At 37.6% G+C, this 15,628-nt stretch overlaps 1 long non-coding RNA gene across 1 annotated transcript; it reads left to right on the plus strand.

The window, feature by feature from the left end:
* The first annotated feature begins 10,048 nt into the window (after positions 1-10,048).
* Positions 10,049-10,588, plus strand: LOC145100675 (uncharacterized). The gene is made up of 3 exons (XR_013705193.1): positions 10,049-10,178; positions 10,332-10,387; positions 10,528-10,588. It is a non-coding gene; the product is annotated as an uncharacterized LOC145100675 (long non-coding RNA).
* The last annotated feature ends 5,040 nt before the right edge of the window (positions 10,589-15,628 follow it).

Below are 15,628 nucleotides of genomic sequence, written 5' to 3' on the forward strand. Positions count from 1 at the left end.
AGAACAACACGCTGATGCTGCCACATATTCCGCCTCTGCTGTCGAAGTCAAGACAGTGTGCTGCTTCTTGCATTGCCATGAAACTAGTCTGTCACCTAGGTATTGACATCCTCCTAAAGTTGATTTCCTGTCAAGCTCACAACCTCCATAATTGCTGTCAGTAAAAGCATAAAGATTAAATTTAGAATTCTTCGGATACCAAAGACCCAATTTAGGGCTTCCTTTGATATATCGAAAAATTCTTTTAACAGCAATAAGATGAGAGAGTTTAGGATTAGCCTGATAACGTGCGCATTGACAAACTGCAAACATAATGTCTGGTCGACTTACAGTAAGATACATCAGGGATCCGATCATCGATCGATAAAGAGTTTGATCTACGGGTTCGCCTTCTGGATCTGGAGTCAGGAGAGGTCGTTCAGCCATCGGTGTTGAAGCAGATTTAGCATCATGAAGTGTGAACTTCTCAAGAATATCTTCCACATACTTGGCCTGATGAAGAAGGATGCCGGTTGAATTCTGTTTAACCTGAAGCCCCAAAAACATGGTCATTTCTCCCAAAGAGCTCATTTCAAATCTTTTCTTCATTACACTTTCGAACTCCTTGCAAAGTTGTTGGCTGGTTGATCCAAAGATTATGTCGTCGACGTATATTTGAACAAGTATCTGGTCCTTGTCGACATGCTTTATAAACAATGTTTGATCGATAGTACCACGTGTATAACCATGTTCGAGCAAATTCTTAGTTAGAGTTGCATACCATGCTCTAGGAGCTTGATGCAGCCCATACAACGCTTTGTCCAACTTGTAAACATGATTAGGAAACTTCAGGTCGACAAACCCTAGAGGTTGATCAACGTAGATTTCTTCCTTCACCTTGCGATACAAGAAGGCAGTCTTGACATCCATTTGAAAAACAGTAAAGTTCATATACGAAGCATACGCTAAGAAGATACGAATAGCCTCCAAGCGAGCTACGGGAGCATAAACCTCAGTGTAGTCAAGATCCTCGACTTGTCGAAACCCGCGAACTACCAGTCTAGCTTTGTTTCGCACAATGACCTCGAATCGTCCTGCTTGTTACGATAGACCCATCGTGTGTCAAGAGACTTTTTGCCCTTTGGTAACTCAACTAACTTCCAAACACCGAGTTTTTCAAATTGATGAATTCTTCATGCATTGCATCCACCCAGCTAGCTTCATTTAGAGCCATTTCTACATTCTTGGGCTCAATTTGAGAGATAAAGCAAGAATACAGACATGTATTCACGTCTCCACTTTGACTTCTAGTTTTAACACCACTATCTAGCTAGCCGATAACGTTCTCGATCGGATGATCCCGTTGAACCCTAGACGGTATTTCTTGGCTGATGTCATTGGTAGAGACAGGTAGAGTGTGAATGTTAAGACCTCCTTCATTTGCTTGTTGAGTAGAACCAGATGGTTCTGCAACATACTCATCTGTAATAAGTTCAGGAAAGAGTAATTCCATCAGGGTTGAAGAGACAGCGGAAGCATCATTTGGAATGAACTCTTTCTCTAATGATATGAGAGGTCTCGATTCAGCATCAGAAGAATCAGTGTGGTCTGATTGAGGACTGTCATGTTCCAAGAACGGCCTCCCCTGAGAAGTAGCAGAGGACTTTTCTGAAGATGTTGCAGAAGACTCCCCCTCAATTGCAGCAGAAGGCTCCCCCTCAGATGAAGCAGAAGGCTCCCCCTCAAATGAAGCAGAAGATTCTCCCTTGCGTGAATCAGAGGACTCCCATTCGGTTGAAGCTTTAGACTTTCCTTTCGACGAATTAGAAGGTTTATATACAGGCTTGTATACGACTTCTTCGTCTTCATCTTCAGAGATACTCGTCCAATGCGAATCAGTTCTAGATACATCATTTGAATACACGTTTAAGGATTTGAAGAGTGACGTGTAATCAAACAACTAGTCCGGACCCACTCTTGCGTCTATCTCATTCTCCTCCAACCAACGCATGTCATAGGATTCCACAATCTGTTTGGTTTTCTTGTTATAGACTCTATAGGCGGTACGTGCAGCATACCCAACAAAATAGCAGTCATCAGCTTTGGCATTGAACTTCAGATTGGCATCTAGGTGAAGAAGGGTGCAAGGACAACCAAATACTCGAAAATGACTGACTGGCGGTTTGTGACCATAGTAAATTTCATATGGAGTTTTCATTTGAGCTTTGTTGATGAGCACTCGATTCTGAACATAACAGGCAGTGTTTATTGCCTCTGCCCAAAAGAAAACAGGAAGCTTGGAGTCACACAGCATCGTCCTTGCAGCATCTTTAAGTGTTATGTTTCGCCTCTCAGCAACACCATTTTGTTGAGGTGTGTGAGCTGAACTAAATTGACGCAGGACCCCCTTCTCAGAGCAGAAGTGATTAAGAACAGAATTCTTGAATTCTGTTCCATTATCAGTGCGAAGTGCCTTCACCCTTTGATTGGTCTGATTCTCAACAAGTATGATGAACCTCTTGATCAATTCAGTGACGCCAGCTTTGTTGGATAGAAAGAAAACCCACGTAAAACGAGAGAAATCATCAATCACAACTAAACAGTAAGAACTTCTATTGATGCTTAGCACGTTTACTGGACCAAATAAATCCATGTGAAGAAGTTGTAGAACCTGACTTATTGAGTTAACTTGCTTCGGAAAATGTGGCTTTCGATGATGCTTTCCTTGAGCACATGACACACATTTCTCAAACGTGATAAAGTCTTTGACAGGTAATCCACGGACCATCTCATTCTTTGCAAGACGATTGAGATTTTTGGCGTTAGCGTGACCTAATCTTCGGTGCCACAACATTGCAGTTTGCTCAGAGATCTTTGAGAACAAACAAGTAACTTGCTCTGGGAGATTGCTATTCATATCGATAATATAAGCATTTCCATCCCTTTTTGACTTTACGAGAATCCATTCTTCAGGGATGACAAAGCCTGGCTTTAAGATCATGCATTCCTTGTCAGTGAAATGCGTAGAATAGCCCTTATCATAGATCTGCAAGACACTTAGCAGGCTATGTTTTAGCTCTGGAGCGAAATTCACATTTTCAAAACTCAGAACTCCATTTGATACCGTGCCCTTTTGTGTAATTTTTCGTCCATCTCCACCCGCAAAAGAGACGTATCCTCTATTAAATGATTGAATGTTGTTCAATTGGGTGATGTCTCCTGTCATGTGCCGGGAACAGCCACTGTTGATGAACCATGGTCTGACGACATTTCCCCGCAACTGCCCCTACAAAATGTGCGGGTTTAATTAGATTTGGGCACCCAGGTCATGATCTTCCTGGGTGATCCCGATGCCTTTTCATATTTATTGCACATGAACTTCTCTGAGGATACAGATGATGTATTGGGAGTAGATTTGGGCTTCCATTTATAATTAGGTTTTTTGAAAAATTCAGTCAACTTTGTCATTTTATGTTTAACAATCTGCTTAAAGCATGTGTTACTTCTACCAGAATTGGTTGAAGATCCACTATTGCTTTGGGATGAGCTTGACCTTGGCGTGGCTATGCTCCTTTTTGGCAGACTGTTCGGGACAAGGTGATTAAAAAACCTTTTATGTCTGTGAAAAATATCCCTTTTTCTATTTCTTTTATCTACCCAATCATCATTTCTAGAGCGACTTCTAGAGGAATTTCTATTTAAAGACCTTCCTCTGAACTCGTTCTCTCCTCTTGGAAGATTATAACTCACAAACGTTCGATTAAGACAATTTCTAGCAATATGACCCTTAGTACCACAATTAAAACATATCTGATTGTTATTGTTAGAACTTGTGCTGCATTTATCAAATTTGTTTTCCCTACAAACACCCTTGCTTGTCTCACAGAAACATGCAATGTTATTAGGTTGTGAGGCAAGTGAGGGTGCTATATTTATTGAGGGTTGTGAGACTAGTGGTATCTCAACATTTTTATCACAAACATTCAAATTGTCAACCAAACTGTTCAAAGATTTATCATACATATTAGAAACAGTCAAAACTGTATCAGAGGTAGCAGCTACTGTATCAAAATAATTAAAAACACCACAAGAGATATTGTCACTTAAAACATTTAACAAAGAATTGTCTTTATTTAAAATGAAAGCTTCAGGTTTGGACTCGATTTTATTTTTAGAAACACATCCTTCAACTTTGTGCTTTGACTGATTCAAGGATTGATCTGCAGGAGAAGTAGAAATGTTAGTACTTTTAACATTAATAAATCCTCCCGAAACAAAACCGGAGGGCTTGCCATAAATCATAAATGATCCATTGGCAATCTCTTCTTTGGACAAGGGCTTGGACACGTATGAATGATTGAAAGGAGGAGGTACATGATTACCTAGACCTTTTGATTGATTCCTTTTAAACTGCATACTTTGGTCTATCATATTTGCAACCACCTCACTTGAGAAATCATATTTTCTAACATCAAGTTTGGCGGTCTCAAATTTTCCTTTCAAGGATTCAACTTCAGCAACTAGCTCAGCATTTTGTTTGACTACATAATCATAGTTTTCACATTTATTCCTGTAGTCTTCCTGGAGTCTCCTAAAGTCTTTAATTTTTTATTCTAGTTGAGCTTTAAGTGGTTTTTGTCCTTTTCGAAGTCGGTACCCTTCATATCTAAGGTCTTCTACATCTCTTATTAATTTTTCATTGAGTTCACGAAGAATCCTAAGATTTTCTGCTTCATTTCCTAATGTCTGAATTTTATAATGTAAAGTTTTCACATAATCTACACAAGCTTTAGAGCACGATAGAAGACTTACCTTGGACGAATTAGGTTCATGGGAAGAAGATACCATCAAGCCAAATTGTAGCTGCATCATATTGTCTTCAGCTACTTCAGTCCCTGCTTGAGTGTCATCCCTCACTTGTGCTAGATGAGCATTTTCTGGTCTAGACAAATTTAGAGCTTGTATTTGATCATCCCAGTCAAATGATTATGCAACCATAGCCTTTTCATTGTTTGCTTGACCACTGCTTCGGTTGTTCCCAACTGCAACCATTGTTCTGTCATTATTAACCCTTCTATCAGGGTGTGGGAAATCACGAGCAAAATGCCCTGGCTCGTGGCAATTGAAACATCGAAGCTTTCCTTTGTTGAATCCAACCTTCTTGTCAGCGCTCATTCCCCAATTGTTCTTTCCTGTCTTTTTGGCAAACTGTTTTGCCCTAAATACAGCCATGGCAATTTGCCATGTGATGTCCATTTCCTCAACGTCCTCCGGATGGATTTGATCAAGATCTGCAAATGACAATTGAGGTGGAAGTTCCCCAGCTACAAGAGCATTGTAGCAATTTACAAGCCCCGCTGCAAACACAAGGTTTTCATCACCCTCCTTTCCCTTGATGAGGAAGCCACATTTGAGGATGAAACAGTTTAGGTAGACATGAGAGGCTGGCTTTGTGGGTAAGGAATGACCGGTGCAGAGGAAGATAAACCTACAGGAGTATAAGAGAAAGAAGAGAGAGCATTATTAGTTGAAATGCCAAGATTGGCAGCTGAGTAGGAGTTCACATGATTGATCTCTCGCTGCTTGTCATCAATATCACACGCTTTGATGACAACCATCACTTCAGCTAGGGAAAGGCGATTGAGATCCTTAGTCTTCTTAATTACTGCTACATTCATGTCCCAAGATTTTGGGAGTGCATTTAGTAGCTTCTTATTAATTTCTAACTTTGTATAGAAGATCCCTGCCACAGTCATCTCTGTGTTGAGAGTTGTAAATCGCTGCAGTTGAGCTTCGAGAGTCTCTCCGGGAACATAATTAAACATATTGAAGCGTTGTCTCAGCATATCTTGGCGACTTTCTCGCATGTCTTCATTTCCCTCATATACTTCAATGAGAGCTTCCCACAGTGCTTTAGCAGAAGTATACTCTCTGAATCCTTGAGCAATGTCTGGAGATAAAGCCATAGTCAAAATGGCCAATGCCTTTTCTTGTTCTTCTACACTCTCAAAGTCTTCATCAGTGTAGTTTTCGATTTTCTTGTCGACCACCTGCCCCCCAACTGTAGTGGTGATTCTGACTGGATCCTTTAAAACACATTTCCAAATCTTGAAGTCCTTCATCTTTATATACTTTTCAATTCTATATTTCCACTCGGGGAAACCATCAGCGGACATAAGTCTTGGAATGCGCGTGGTTGTTCCCATCACAACATCAAGTTCTTGGTATTGAGTTGAATTTTGTGTTTCCATTTTTTTTTAAATTATCTGTAGTAAATTTTTAAGGTTGTAAATTTAGTTGACCGTAAACTTCTTTAGGCCGTAAACACTCTCTACACCGTAAACTGGAGTTTACGGTCAAATTTATTTGGCTGTAAAAATTAATTTTTTTTATTTTGATTTTTTAATTCAGGAATTAATTTCAACTAATATATAGTAACTGACTTAGCCGTAAACCCTTAGGCCGAAAACTTGTTGGCCGTAAACTCGAGTTTACGGTCCAAAGATACCTTTTGATTTAAACTCCGAAAATTAATGGTGTAATTATCGTTTAACAGAAAATCGATTTTTCGTGAATACTCGAGTTTACGGTCAATGAAAGTTAGATATAAAAGTTCGATTTTATTTTTAAAAACAACTCAATTAAATGCCAGGATCAAAATTTGATCACGAAGGCTTGAATGATGTGTAAAATAATCGTTTTCATAGAATGAACTTGTGGCTGTGAAGAGGAGTTTACGGCCGTAAACTTCGAGAAACTTTGATTTTGACTGGAATGAATCCCTCTATACTGCTGTGAATATCGACTTAGTTGAAAACGCAGCTGTTGAACGTCTTTGACACTGGTTTTGCTCTGATACCAATTGTAAGTCCCTAATCTGCCCGTGTATCAGTCAGATCCGTTTGATGGTGCGGAATCCCAATCAAACGGATGATGTCAGATCAAAAATAGAAGAGAAGAAGAAAAAGAAGAATATGATGAATCTTTAATGTATTAATGATATGAATGAAATTCCTTACACAAGATTCACACACACAAATGTTCCTTTCTCTCTGGCCGTAAACTACTTTTCGTGTTCATCAATCATCTATCTCTACTCCTCACCCTAACACCTCTATTTATACATGTTGGATATGGGCCGGAAACAAATGGGTCGTAAATGAGTTTACGGCCGTAAGGTGTTTACGGCAGTAAACTCAGCCGTAAACATGGCCATAAATTCATAAATATTACACGAAAGTATAATTGCCCAGAAAAGTAAAGTATAAACCATATTTTGACCCAACAGTTCAGCAATTTTGGGTAAGAGCTTAAGAGCTAAAATCTTGTATACTTATTTAACAAACTTATTTTAGGGCATTTCTTTAATACATTTTATAGTTTCTTGAATCTTTATTTATTTCTTTTACTTTTATATTTAGATACAATGTAGTTATCGAGATAAGCTTCTTTACATTCTTGCAATTTTGAAGTTGGATCTTGTTCAAAAGAAAGTCTTTATATTTACAAATAAAATTGACACAAGTTTTAGACTAAAACTTTGAGCAAGTATTATTTTTCCCATTAAATTAATCTTTTTTTTTTACCTATTATAGATTTTAATAAAACTTTTTATATATTTTTTGACAGTTTGGTATAAAATCTGCTGTGTTAAATGCTGAATTTCCTGTGAATTCACGTCTACATATTCTTGAGGTATTATTCCCTTTGACTTTTCTTGAAGTTTTTATAATTTTATATAATGTTTTTTAGGGTTTTGGTTCTTAAATGAATAAAGAAAACAAATTTCCTGGGCGGGAAAGAAGCAGACATACTTGCTAGTAAGATGAGTATGGTACAGTTGCAAGGGCGGGACCAGTTGCTAACATCACAAAACGAAATGCTCAAGGTACTCTACTCTACTGCTTCATCATATATGTATGCAAGTTTGGTTGGCTGTTTCCCTTATTACAGATGCATTGGCTGCATCTGGTCAGGTATAAATTCACCAAATGTTGACTTTGACTTGACTTGACATATAGTTTAAGGAAAATGTTTGACTATTTGTCAGTTAGTTGACTTCTTAACCATTTTTTGTTTTGTTTTGTTTTAGGCGTTGATTGCTAGTTCGGTTTCAAAATGGAATTATAGATCTGTGAAGGATATCACATACTTCGTGTTGACTGTAATGTTAATTAATAATTATTTTGTTTATATAATATATAAAGATGTTTTTATTTTATAAAAGTTAATTAATGTTTTATTATTTTCTTTAGATTGGTTTTGTGATGGGTGTTACTTTGGCTGCAATATTGTGAGTTTCATTTGGTTCCATAGTCACACTGTTCACTAAGGACATTGGAGTATTGGCGATTGCTAGAACTGGGGTTTTGGTAAACTCCCTATAATACCCTTGTTGTTAATATATATATATATATATATATATATATATATATATATATATATATATATATATATATATATATTTCTGATGCGTTTTGTTTTTGTGAAAAAAGTTTGTGAGTGCTAGTCAGCCTTTGAATGCTTTTGCTTTTATTGTTGATGGTTTGCATTATGGAGTTTCAGACTTCCCGTATGATGCTTATTCCATGGTATGCTTTTTTTTAGACATGAATATAAAATTACATATTTGCCCTTGGATTAATATGTTTTCACTGTAGATGCTTGTTGGGATTTTATCGTCTGCTTTTCTTTTCTATACTCCCTCAGGTTTTGGTCTTCATGGTGTTTGGTCGGGTTTGAGTCTCTTCATGGGATTATGAATGTTGGCAGTGCTTATCAGGTAATTGTGTGATTTCATGACATGACAAAGGGTATATCAGTAATTTCATCTTCTTTGAGAGAGAGGGAGAGAGCTAACAAGAATGGGCTGTGGTGGTTTCTGCATGAGGATTTGAATTTAACAAAGGTCGTACCATGAATTTTTATTTATTTATTATTTTTTTAGTGTGGCTTGTTTTGCTAAATAGATAGGAAGGTTTGTTCCATTCTACATTCTTTCTCTTTCTCTTTCTCTAAGCAGTAAGCAATAAGAAGTAAGTAGAAGCAACTCTAATAAAATCAAATCATCCCAAGTGCATGCTGCTCAAATCTAATCTTTTTTCTAGTTGAAGCGGATTGAGAAGGGTAAAATAGTCATTTTCACTAGTTTATCTTTTATTAAAATCTAACCGGGTGGAATACTAAAAAATGAGCTACCAGTGGAATAGTAAAAAATGGTTTCCTTCTTTTTCTTTTATCGATGAAGTACATGCTGCTCTTTCTCTCACAGATATAGCAGTTGCATCAAAGCTTTTTGCTGCCATGGATCCAGATCAGGTACTTCCTCTTGACCTGATGTACACTCTTTAATACAATATATAACAACCACTAGGATGAAAGTAGGGACTAAATGTAGAGTTATTCAACATATACTTGTTATTATATCAACCTATAATTTAGATACCGAACAAAATATGGAATCTATGCAACAACATTTCAAATTTGACATACAACACTTTAGTCGTATTGGGACGAACAAAATATGGAATCTATGCATCAATATGGAATCTATGCTTCAAAACTTACTGAAGCTCATGAGTTTGTTGCTGAGTTATCATGTCATGTGAATCAGAGGAATCAAAGACAAACTGTTGCAGGGGGGGGCCTTAATTTATCGGTATAACACTTTTGGCTCAGTTTGATTGATAGCTATTTCTGTGATTAAGTTTACCTTATACATGATAATGGTGCACAATAATATCTTTTACTAGTATTGTTTTCCTACCATATTTTTTTGAACTCTTTTCATGCAGGCTTCTGCTCCGAGTGTATATTGGAAGCTTCATCAGAGTCAGATGATTCTGAAATAGAAGGGGTTCATTTTTATCATGCGATTCTGTAAACTGTTAGCAGTTCATTTTTTTTTGTTTCTTCCACCCAACCAGTATCGATCCACCAAATTTGGTCTGCAAGGAGGGTTTATTTGGGATTGGGTTGACTAAGTTTGAAACTCATCTCTTAAATTTTATAAAATTGTAAATGTGGTGAAAGGGTAGTTCTAAATATTTGCATCTGGTTTCAGGGGTTACTCAAGGAAAATGCAAATGGTAGCAAATACTAGGCATATGGAGGTGATTTTGGAGATACACCAAATGACTTAAATTTCTGCTTAAATGGTCTCATATGGCCTGATCGGACTCCTCGTCCTGCTCTAAATGGTGATTACTATAATTTTTTTGCTTAGTATTTAGGTTTTTGCTTAGTTATTTCCAACAAAAATGTTTCCATGATGAATCTTTTGGTAGAGACAATGTATAAGAATTACTTCATTGAGCTAATTATGATGCGATCCTTTGTTTATTTGTTTTCAGAGGTCAAGTATTGCTATCAACCAATTAAAATTTCATTCACCAATGGCGTAATTAAGGTATCAATATCATCAGTCTTACTTATTTGTCTATATCATTTTCATGAAAATTTTTATGTTGTGTATTATATATTCATATGTCCAGTTGTGCTTTCTATATAGAAAATGTTCACCTTGGTCTTTGCGTTTTTTGTTCATAGATTACAAACACCAATTTCTTTCAAACATCAGAAGATCTAGAGTTTAATTGGGTGATTGAAGTTGATGGATGTAAACTTGATTCTGGAACTCTCAGTCTACCAACATTAGAGTTTAATTGGGTGATTGAAGGTGATTTTGGTTCTTGAAACGAGACTCAAGATATCATATTTTGGCATGGCTAGAAGCTTTGGAGGAAACGAGACTCAAGTAAAAGTAAAAACACAGAGAGTTGTTGGCACATAGTAAGCTAGATGATGCAATTGTATATAAATGATTTCATTTTTTATAACATTTACTCACTTTTGGAATAATTATTTGTATTTGACATATTAGTGAAATGAATTATCTTTGTTATTTATGGTATTTTATTTTGTATTATGAGATTTTAATGTATTATTTAATTTGAAAATTAGTAAATCTATAAATATTTAAAATTATGATACGCAAAAATGTGTGTCATCTTTATTTATGACATGGCCTTTCTTGACAGAGGCTTTCTTGATACGCGTTGCATGTCATTAACACACGCGTCGTAAGGTTACGACACGCGAATGTGTGTCGTCTTCCTTTATGACAAGGCCTTCCTTGATACGCATTGCGTGTCGTAAACGCGCGTCGTAATTGTGCGTTGTAAATGAGCGTCGTAAATGCGCGTCGTCTATAGACGACGCGCAAAAGCGTGTCGTCTCTCTTTGTGACAGGGCCTTCCTTGACACGCATTTGCGCGTCGTCTAAGCCTTTTACGACGCGCAATGAGCGTCGTAAAAGGCTGTTTTTCTAGTAGTGGAATGCTCTTATTGTATAGGGTTCGGCAGAGGATGACGAGTTTGGTGGCGTGCAGATGTGGTCAACCGACTCAGAAGATGATGAGGTGAGAAAGTCTTCACATGGAAAGGCGTATGTGGCAAGAGGTGGTGAAAGCAGCGGAAAGTGTTTGATGGTGACTGACATATCTCACATGAGGGGATACAATACAGATGGTGGAAATGAGGACACTAAGGAGCGAGAGGACTTATGTTTCACAACAAAACCTCTCAGTGTGCAGATCAATGAGCTTGATGAATTGATCAAGAAGGTACAATCTCTTTTTATCTCGTTCAAAGTTCCACAGAAATCATATGAAAAGGAATTAAATAACCTAAATTCAAGAATCTCAAATCTGGATAGTTGTTTAATTCAAACACGGGTCACCAATGCTAACCTAACTAACCAAATAAGCAGGGTGTCATCCAAGAGTGAGGAGCGAAGGATGTGGATTGAGTAGAAGGAGTCGGAGCTGATTAAGTCTAAAGATGAAAACATTTATTTACAAAGAGACAATTTGAAACTTTTAAAACAAAGAAATGTTTTATGTTTGATTGCTAAAAGACTTTATGCTAACATTACTCAACTGCATTTGTATTGTGAAATAGGGCAGAAAATACATCGCATGATTTTACCCTTCCTTGAGTTTAAGGAGGATGAAATCGATGCTGAAGCATACAACTGTGAAAGTGTTGTATCAACTGATGATGTGAATCCCACTTATATGTATGGTCTGGACAAAATAGAATCTTTTATAAAGTCCAAAGACCATAAGGACATGCTGAAAAATCTCTTGGATGAAAACGATAAGCTGAAATGAAGGACCGAAATCGTACAAAAATTCGACTCATTGAGTGCTAATTTAAGTTCAGAAAATAAAATTGATGTTGAAAACGCATCTAAACTTAATAAGGACGATGATATGAGTGAAATTTCTGTAGACGATGTAATCGACTGTTTTGAGTTTGTCAAGAGCGAACCCGAAAACCACAAAAATCTTATTTCTGAAAATTCTGTGGAGTTCGCTCGTTTGTCCCAAAATAAGTCCCCGATTCTTGAAGAAAAGGCTGTTGTGTACCAAAAGGTGAGAACAACACCAAATCAGGTGTATAAGGTCACAGGAGTAACCGAGCATCAAACAGCCGAACTCACTGCAATAGTGAGTGAAGATAATGCAGATGGTTGTGATGAGTTTTTCTGGTCTGCTCCTATAGATAATGCCGACGAAACAGTTGGTCTGTCAGAGCGGACGTCCTAGAAAACCAAAGGAAGATATGTACCAGAGCCGCTGAACAAGCCAGACAACTTTGACGTGCCAAGCACTAGTGGTACAAAAGATATACCTGTAAAAGAAGTCACTTCCAAAAGCGAAACATCATCTGTGAAAAGTGAACCGGCTGACAAGAAGCTGAAGCAAAAGGCTAACATCCACAGACAGCCGAAACAAGTGAAAGATCAAAAGCAGCAGAGGAATCTGAGGTACAAAAAGAATCTCTCAGAGCGAAAGCAGTTTTGGCGATCTCAAAATGCTCATTTCTCCTATCATGATAAAAATTCAAAACAAGAGAAAAAGACTTTCAGGCCGCATGAGGAACACAACCGACAGGAAAGGTTCAGTTCAGAGAGCAACAACAACCGAATGGACAGGTTCAGTTCAGAGAACAACAACCGAAAGGACAGGTTCGGTCCCGAAAGCAACAGCTACCGAAGATCCAGGTTCGGTCCCTCTGATGACCATAAACAAAAGGGTCACTTGGAACCTCAAGTCAGGAAAGACTCTCAGTCCAAATTCTCTCATTCTAATTCCTCTCATTCTCGATCCTTTTCTAAATCCCATTCTGTTCCGGCACGAAACTCAAAATCTTCAACGGATTTGAAAGGAAAATCGAATATTTCATCTGTCAAGAATGACCAAAAGAAGTCTAAGGACCAAACTCCAAAACCTGAAACCAAAATGTCAGTAACTAACCCTAACAAAATCAAAGTTTTCACTATTAAGAGGAAAGATGAAACAACATTAATAAAAAGAACATATCTTGTTGATGTTTCTCTTACTATTCCTGTTCCTGTGAAAGGCTCACGTGGACCCAAGAAACTTTGGGTTCCTAAATCTGCTTAATTTTTGCAGGTTATAAGTGACGAGCAGTTCGACGAAGAATGGTACATTGACAGTGGCTGCTCACGTCACATGACAGGAAGGAAGGAAGAGCTAATGGAGTTTCGATCTCTTCAGAATGGTGGGAATGTTAAGTTTGGCAACAACTCCTACAGAATGATAAAGGGTTATGGGATGATAACCAATGGAGACTTCACAATAAGAAAGGTAACGTACATTGAAGGGCTACAACATAATCTCATCAGTGTGTCTCAACTGGTAGGAGGTACCGGTCCCAAGGTTTCATTCGACGACGAAGGTTCAGAAATCATAGAGAAGAAAACAAAAAGGGTGATTCTCAAGTCAGAACGCAAAGGCGAAATGTTTTCTCTCAATCTCAAACCAATCAAAGGAAATCCAGCTATATGTCTTTTATCCAAATCCCATTCTGACGAAAGCTGGTTGTGGCATCGAAGGCTCTCACATCTCAACTTCAAAGACATCAACAAGCTTGTCACAGGAGGTCGTGTTAGGGGTCTCCCATTGCTCAAGTTTGATCGAGAACATTTGTGTGTTGCATGTGAAATGGGGAAGCAAATTCGTCAAAGTCATCAATCTATTATAAATACAAAAGTTGTTGAACCACTTGAGTTGCTTCACATTGACTTGTGTGGTCCATCATCTATCGAAAGCATTGGCGGTAGCAAGTATATTCTTGTTATTGTTGATGATTTCTCACGTTTTACATGTGTGTTCTTTCTAAAGCACAAATCTGAGGCTACTCCTAAGCTAAAGATGTTCATCAAGCAGGTTGAAGTGCAACTGAGAAAAGTCGTTCGCAACATCAGGAGCTATAATGGACTAGAATTCAAGAATAAAGAATTTAAAGACTTTTTGGCAGAAAAAGGAACCAGTCACAACTTCTCAGCCCCCTACACGCCTCAACAGAACAGAATTGTCGAAAGACGAAACCGATCCTTGTGTGAGGCGGCCTGAACGATGCTAAGTTTCGCTTCTCTTCTGTTATATTTCTGGGCTGATGCTATTGTTGCAGCATGTTTCACACAGAACAGGTCGTATCTCAACAAGCGCTTCTCTCTTACTCCTTATGAGATCATCAATAACAGGAAGCCGAACATAAAATTCTTCCATGTGTTCAGCTCACGATGCTTCGTCTTCAACTCCAAAGAACATCATAACAAGTTTGACGTTAAAGCTGATGAAGGAATTTTTTAGGATATTCTCTTACTTCAAAAGCTTACCGGGTCTTAAATAATGTCACACCCCAAAACCAAGAACGGCGAAAACGTTCGGGGGCGGAGGACGTCATGTATAATATCAACAACAATGTAAAGTAGTAAACAAGAAACAACATCATCCATTGCATTAATAAAATAATTATTATACAATTGTATTCTGTCAAATTTTGATAAACACTAAAGCATAAATCAAAATGAAAGATAAGTCTTGAATAAGCTCCATCTTCCTTTCTTCTTGCATCGGTACCTATCTAAGATGACCTGAGGATACAAGTAATTTTGAAAGCGAGTATCAGCTATAAAGCTGGTGAGATCATAAGTTTTAATGTGTCTTAATTTGTAAAAACTTATAATCTTTTAAGACTTGACATTGTTTTGAAAGAAAGCTCATAAAAGTATGAAAAGGTTTGTAGATCAGCTGTAAATGTTTGAAGCCCTAGAATCCCTATGATTCCTATTAGTAACAAAAGGAGTCTTCTACCAAGACTTAACTGTGCTCTTTGTAGTCTTCTACCAAGACCTAATTGTGTTACTATTATTATCATTATAAGAAATTTTATCCTTTGGTACAAGGATACGTAAATATAATTTTACCTCATTGGTTATGTGAATGAGTCACAATTATGGGAAATAATATAACTAACCGGAATCATACCCTTTGGTACTGTAAACGTTAACTTTAAGCCATCCGTAGACGTACTCTTTACCTCTGTTGCTAACAGCTGGGTATAGGAATAGTTAATCCCTTAATCGTGCACCTGAAAAGGTACCAACCGTTTGACATCCGTAGATGTACTTTTACCTCTGTAGCTAACAGAGATTCTAGGAATGGTCAATCCCCCAACTCGCATCCTCTGGTACTAGGATAATAACCTATTCTATCTCGTCGATTATGTGATCTTATCACAAGGAAAAGGTAAGAACACGGATTTAATAACGGAG

Source organism: Lactuca serriola, chromosome 4 (assembly GCF_051521515.1).
Source record: "Lactuca serriola cultivar US96UC23 chromosome 4, Lser_US96UC23_V15, whole genome shotgun sequence".
NCBI classification, from domain to species: domain Eukaryota; kingdom Viridiplantae; phylum Streptophyta; class Magnoliopsida; order Asterales; family Asteraceae; genus Lactuca; species Lactuca serriola.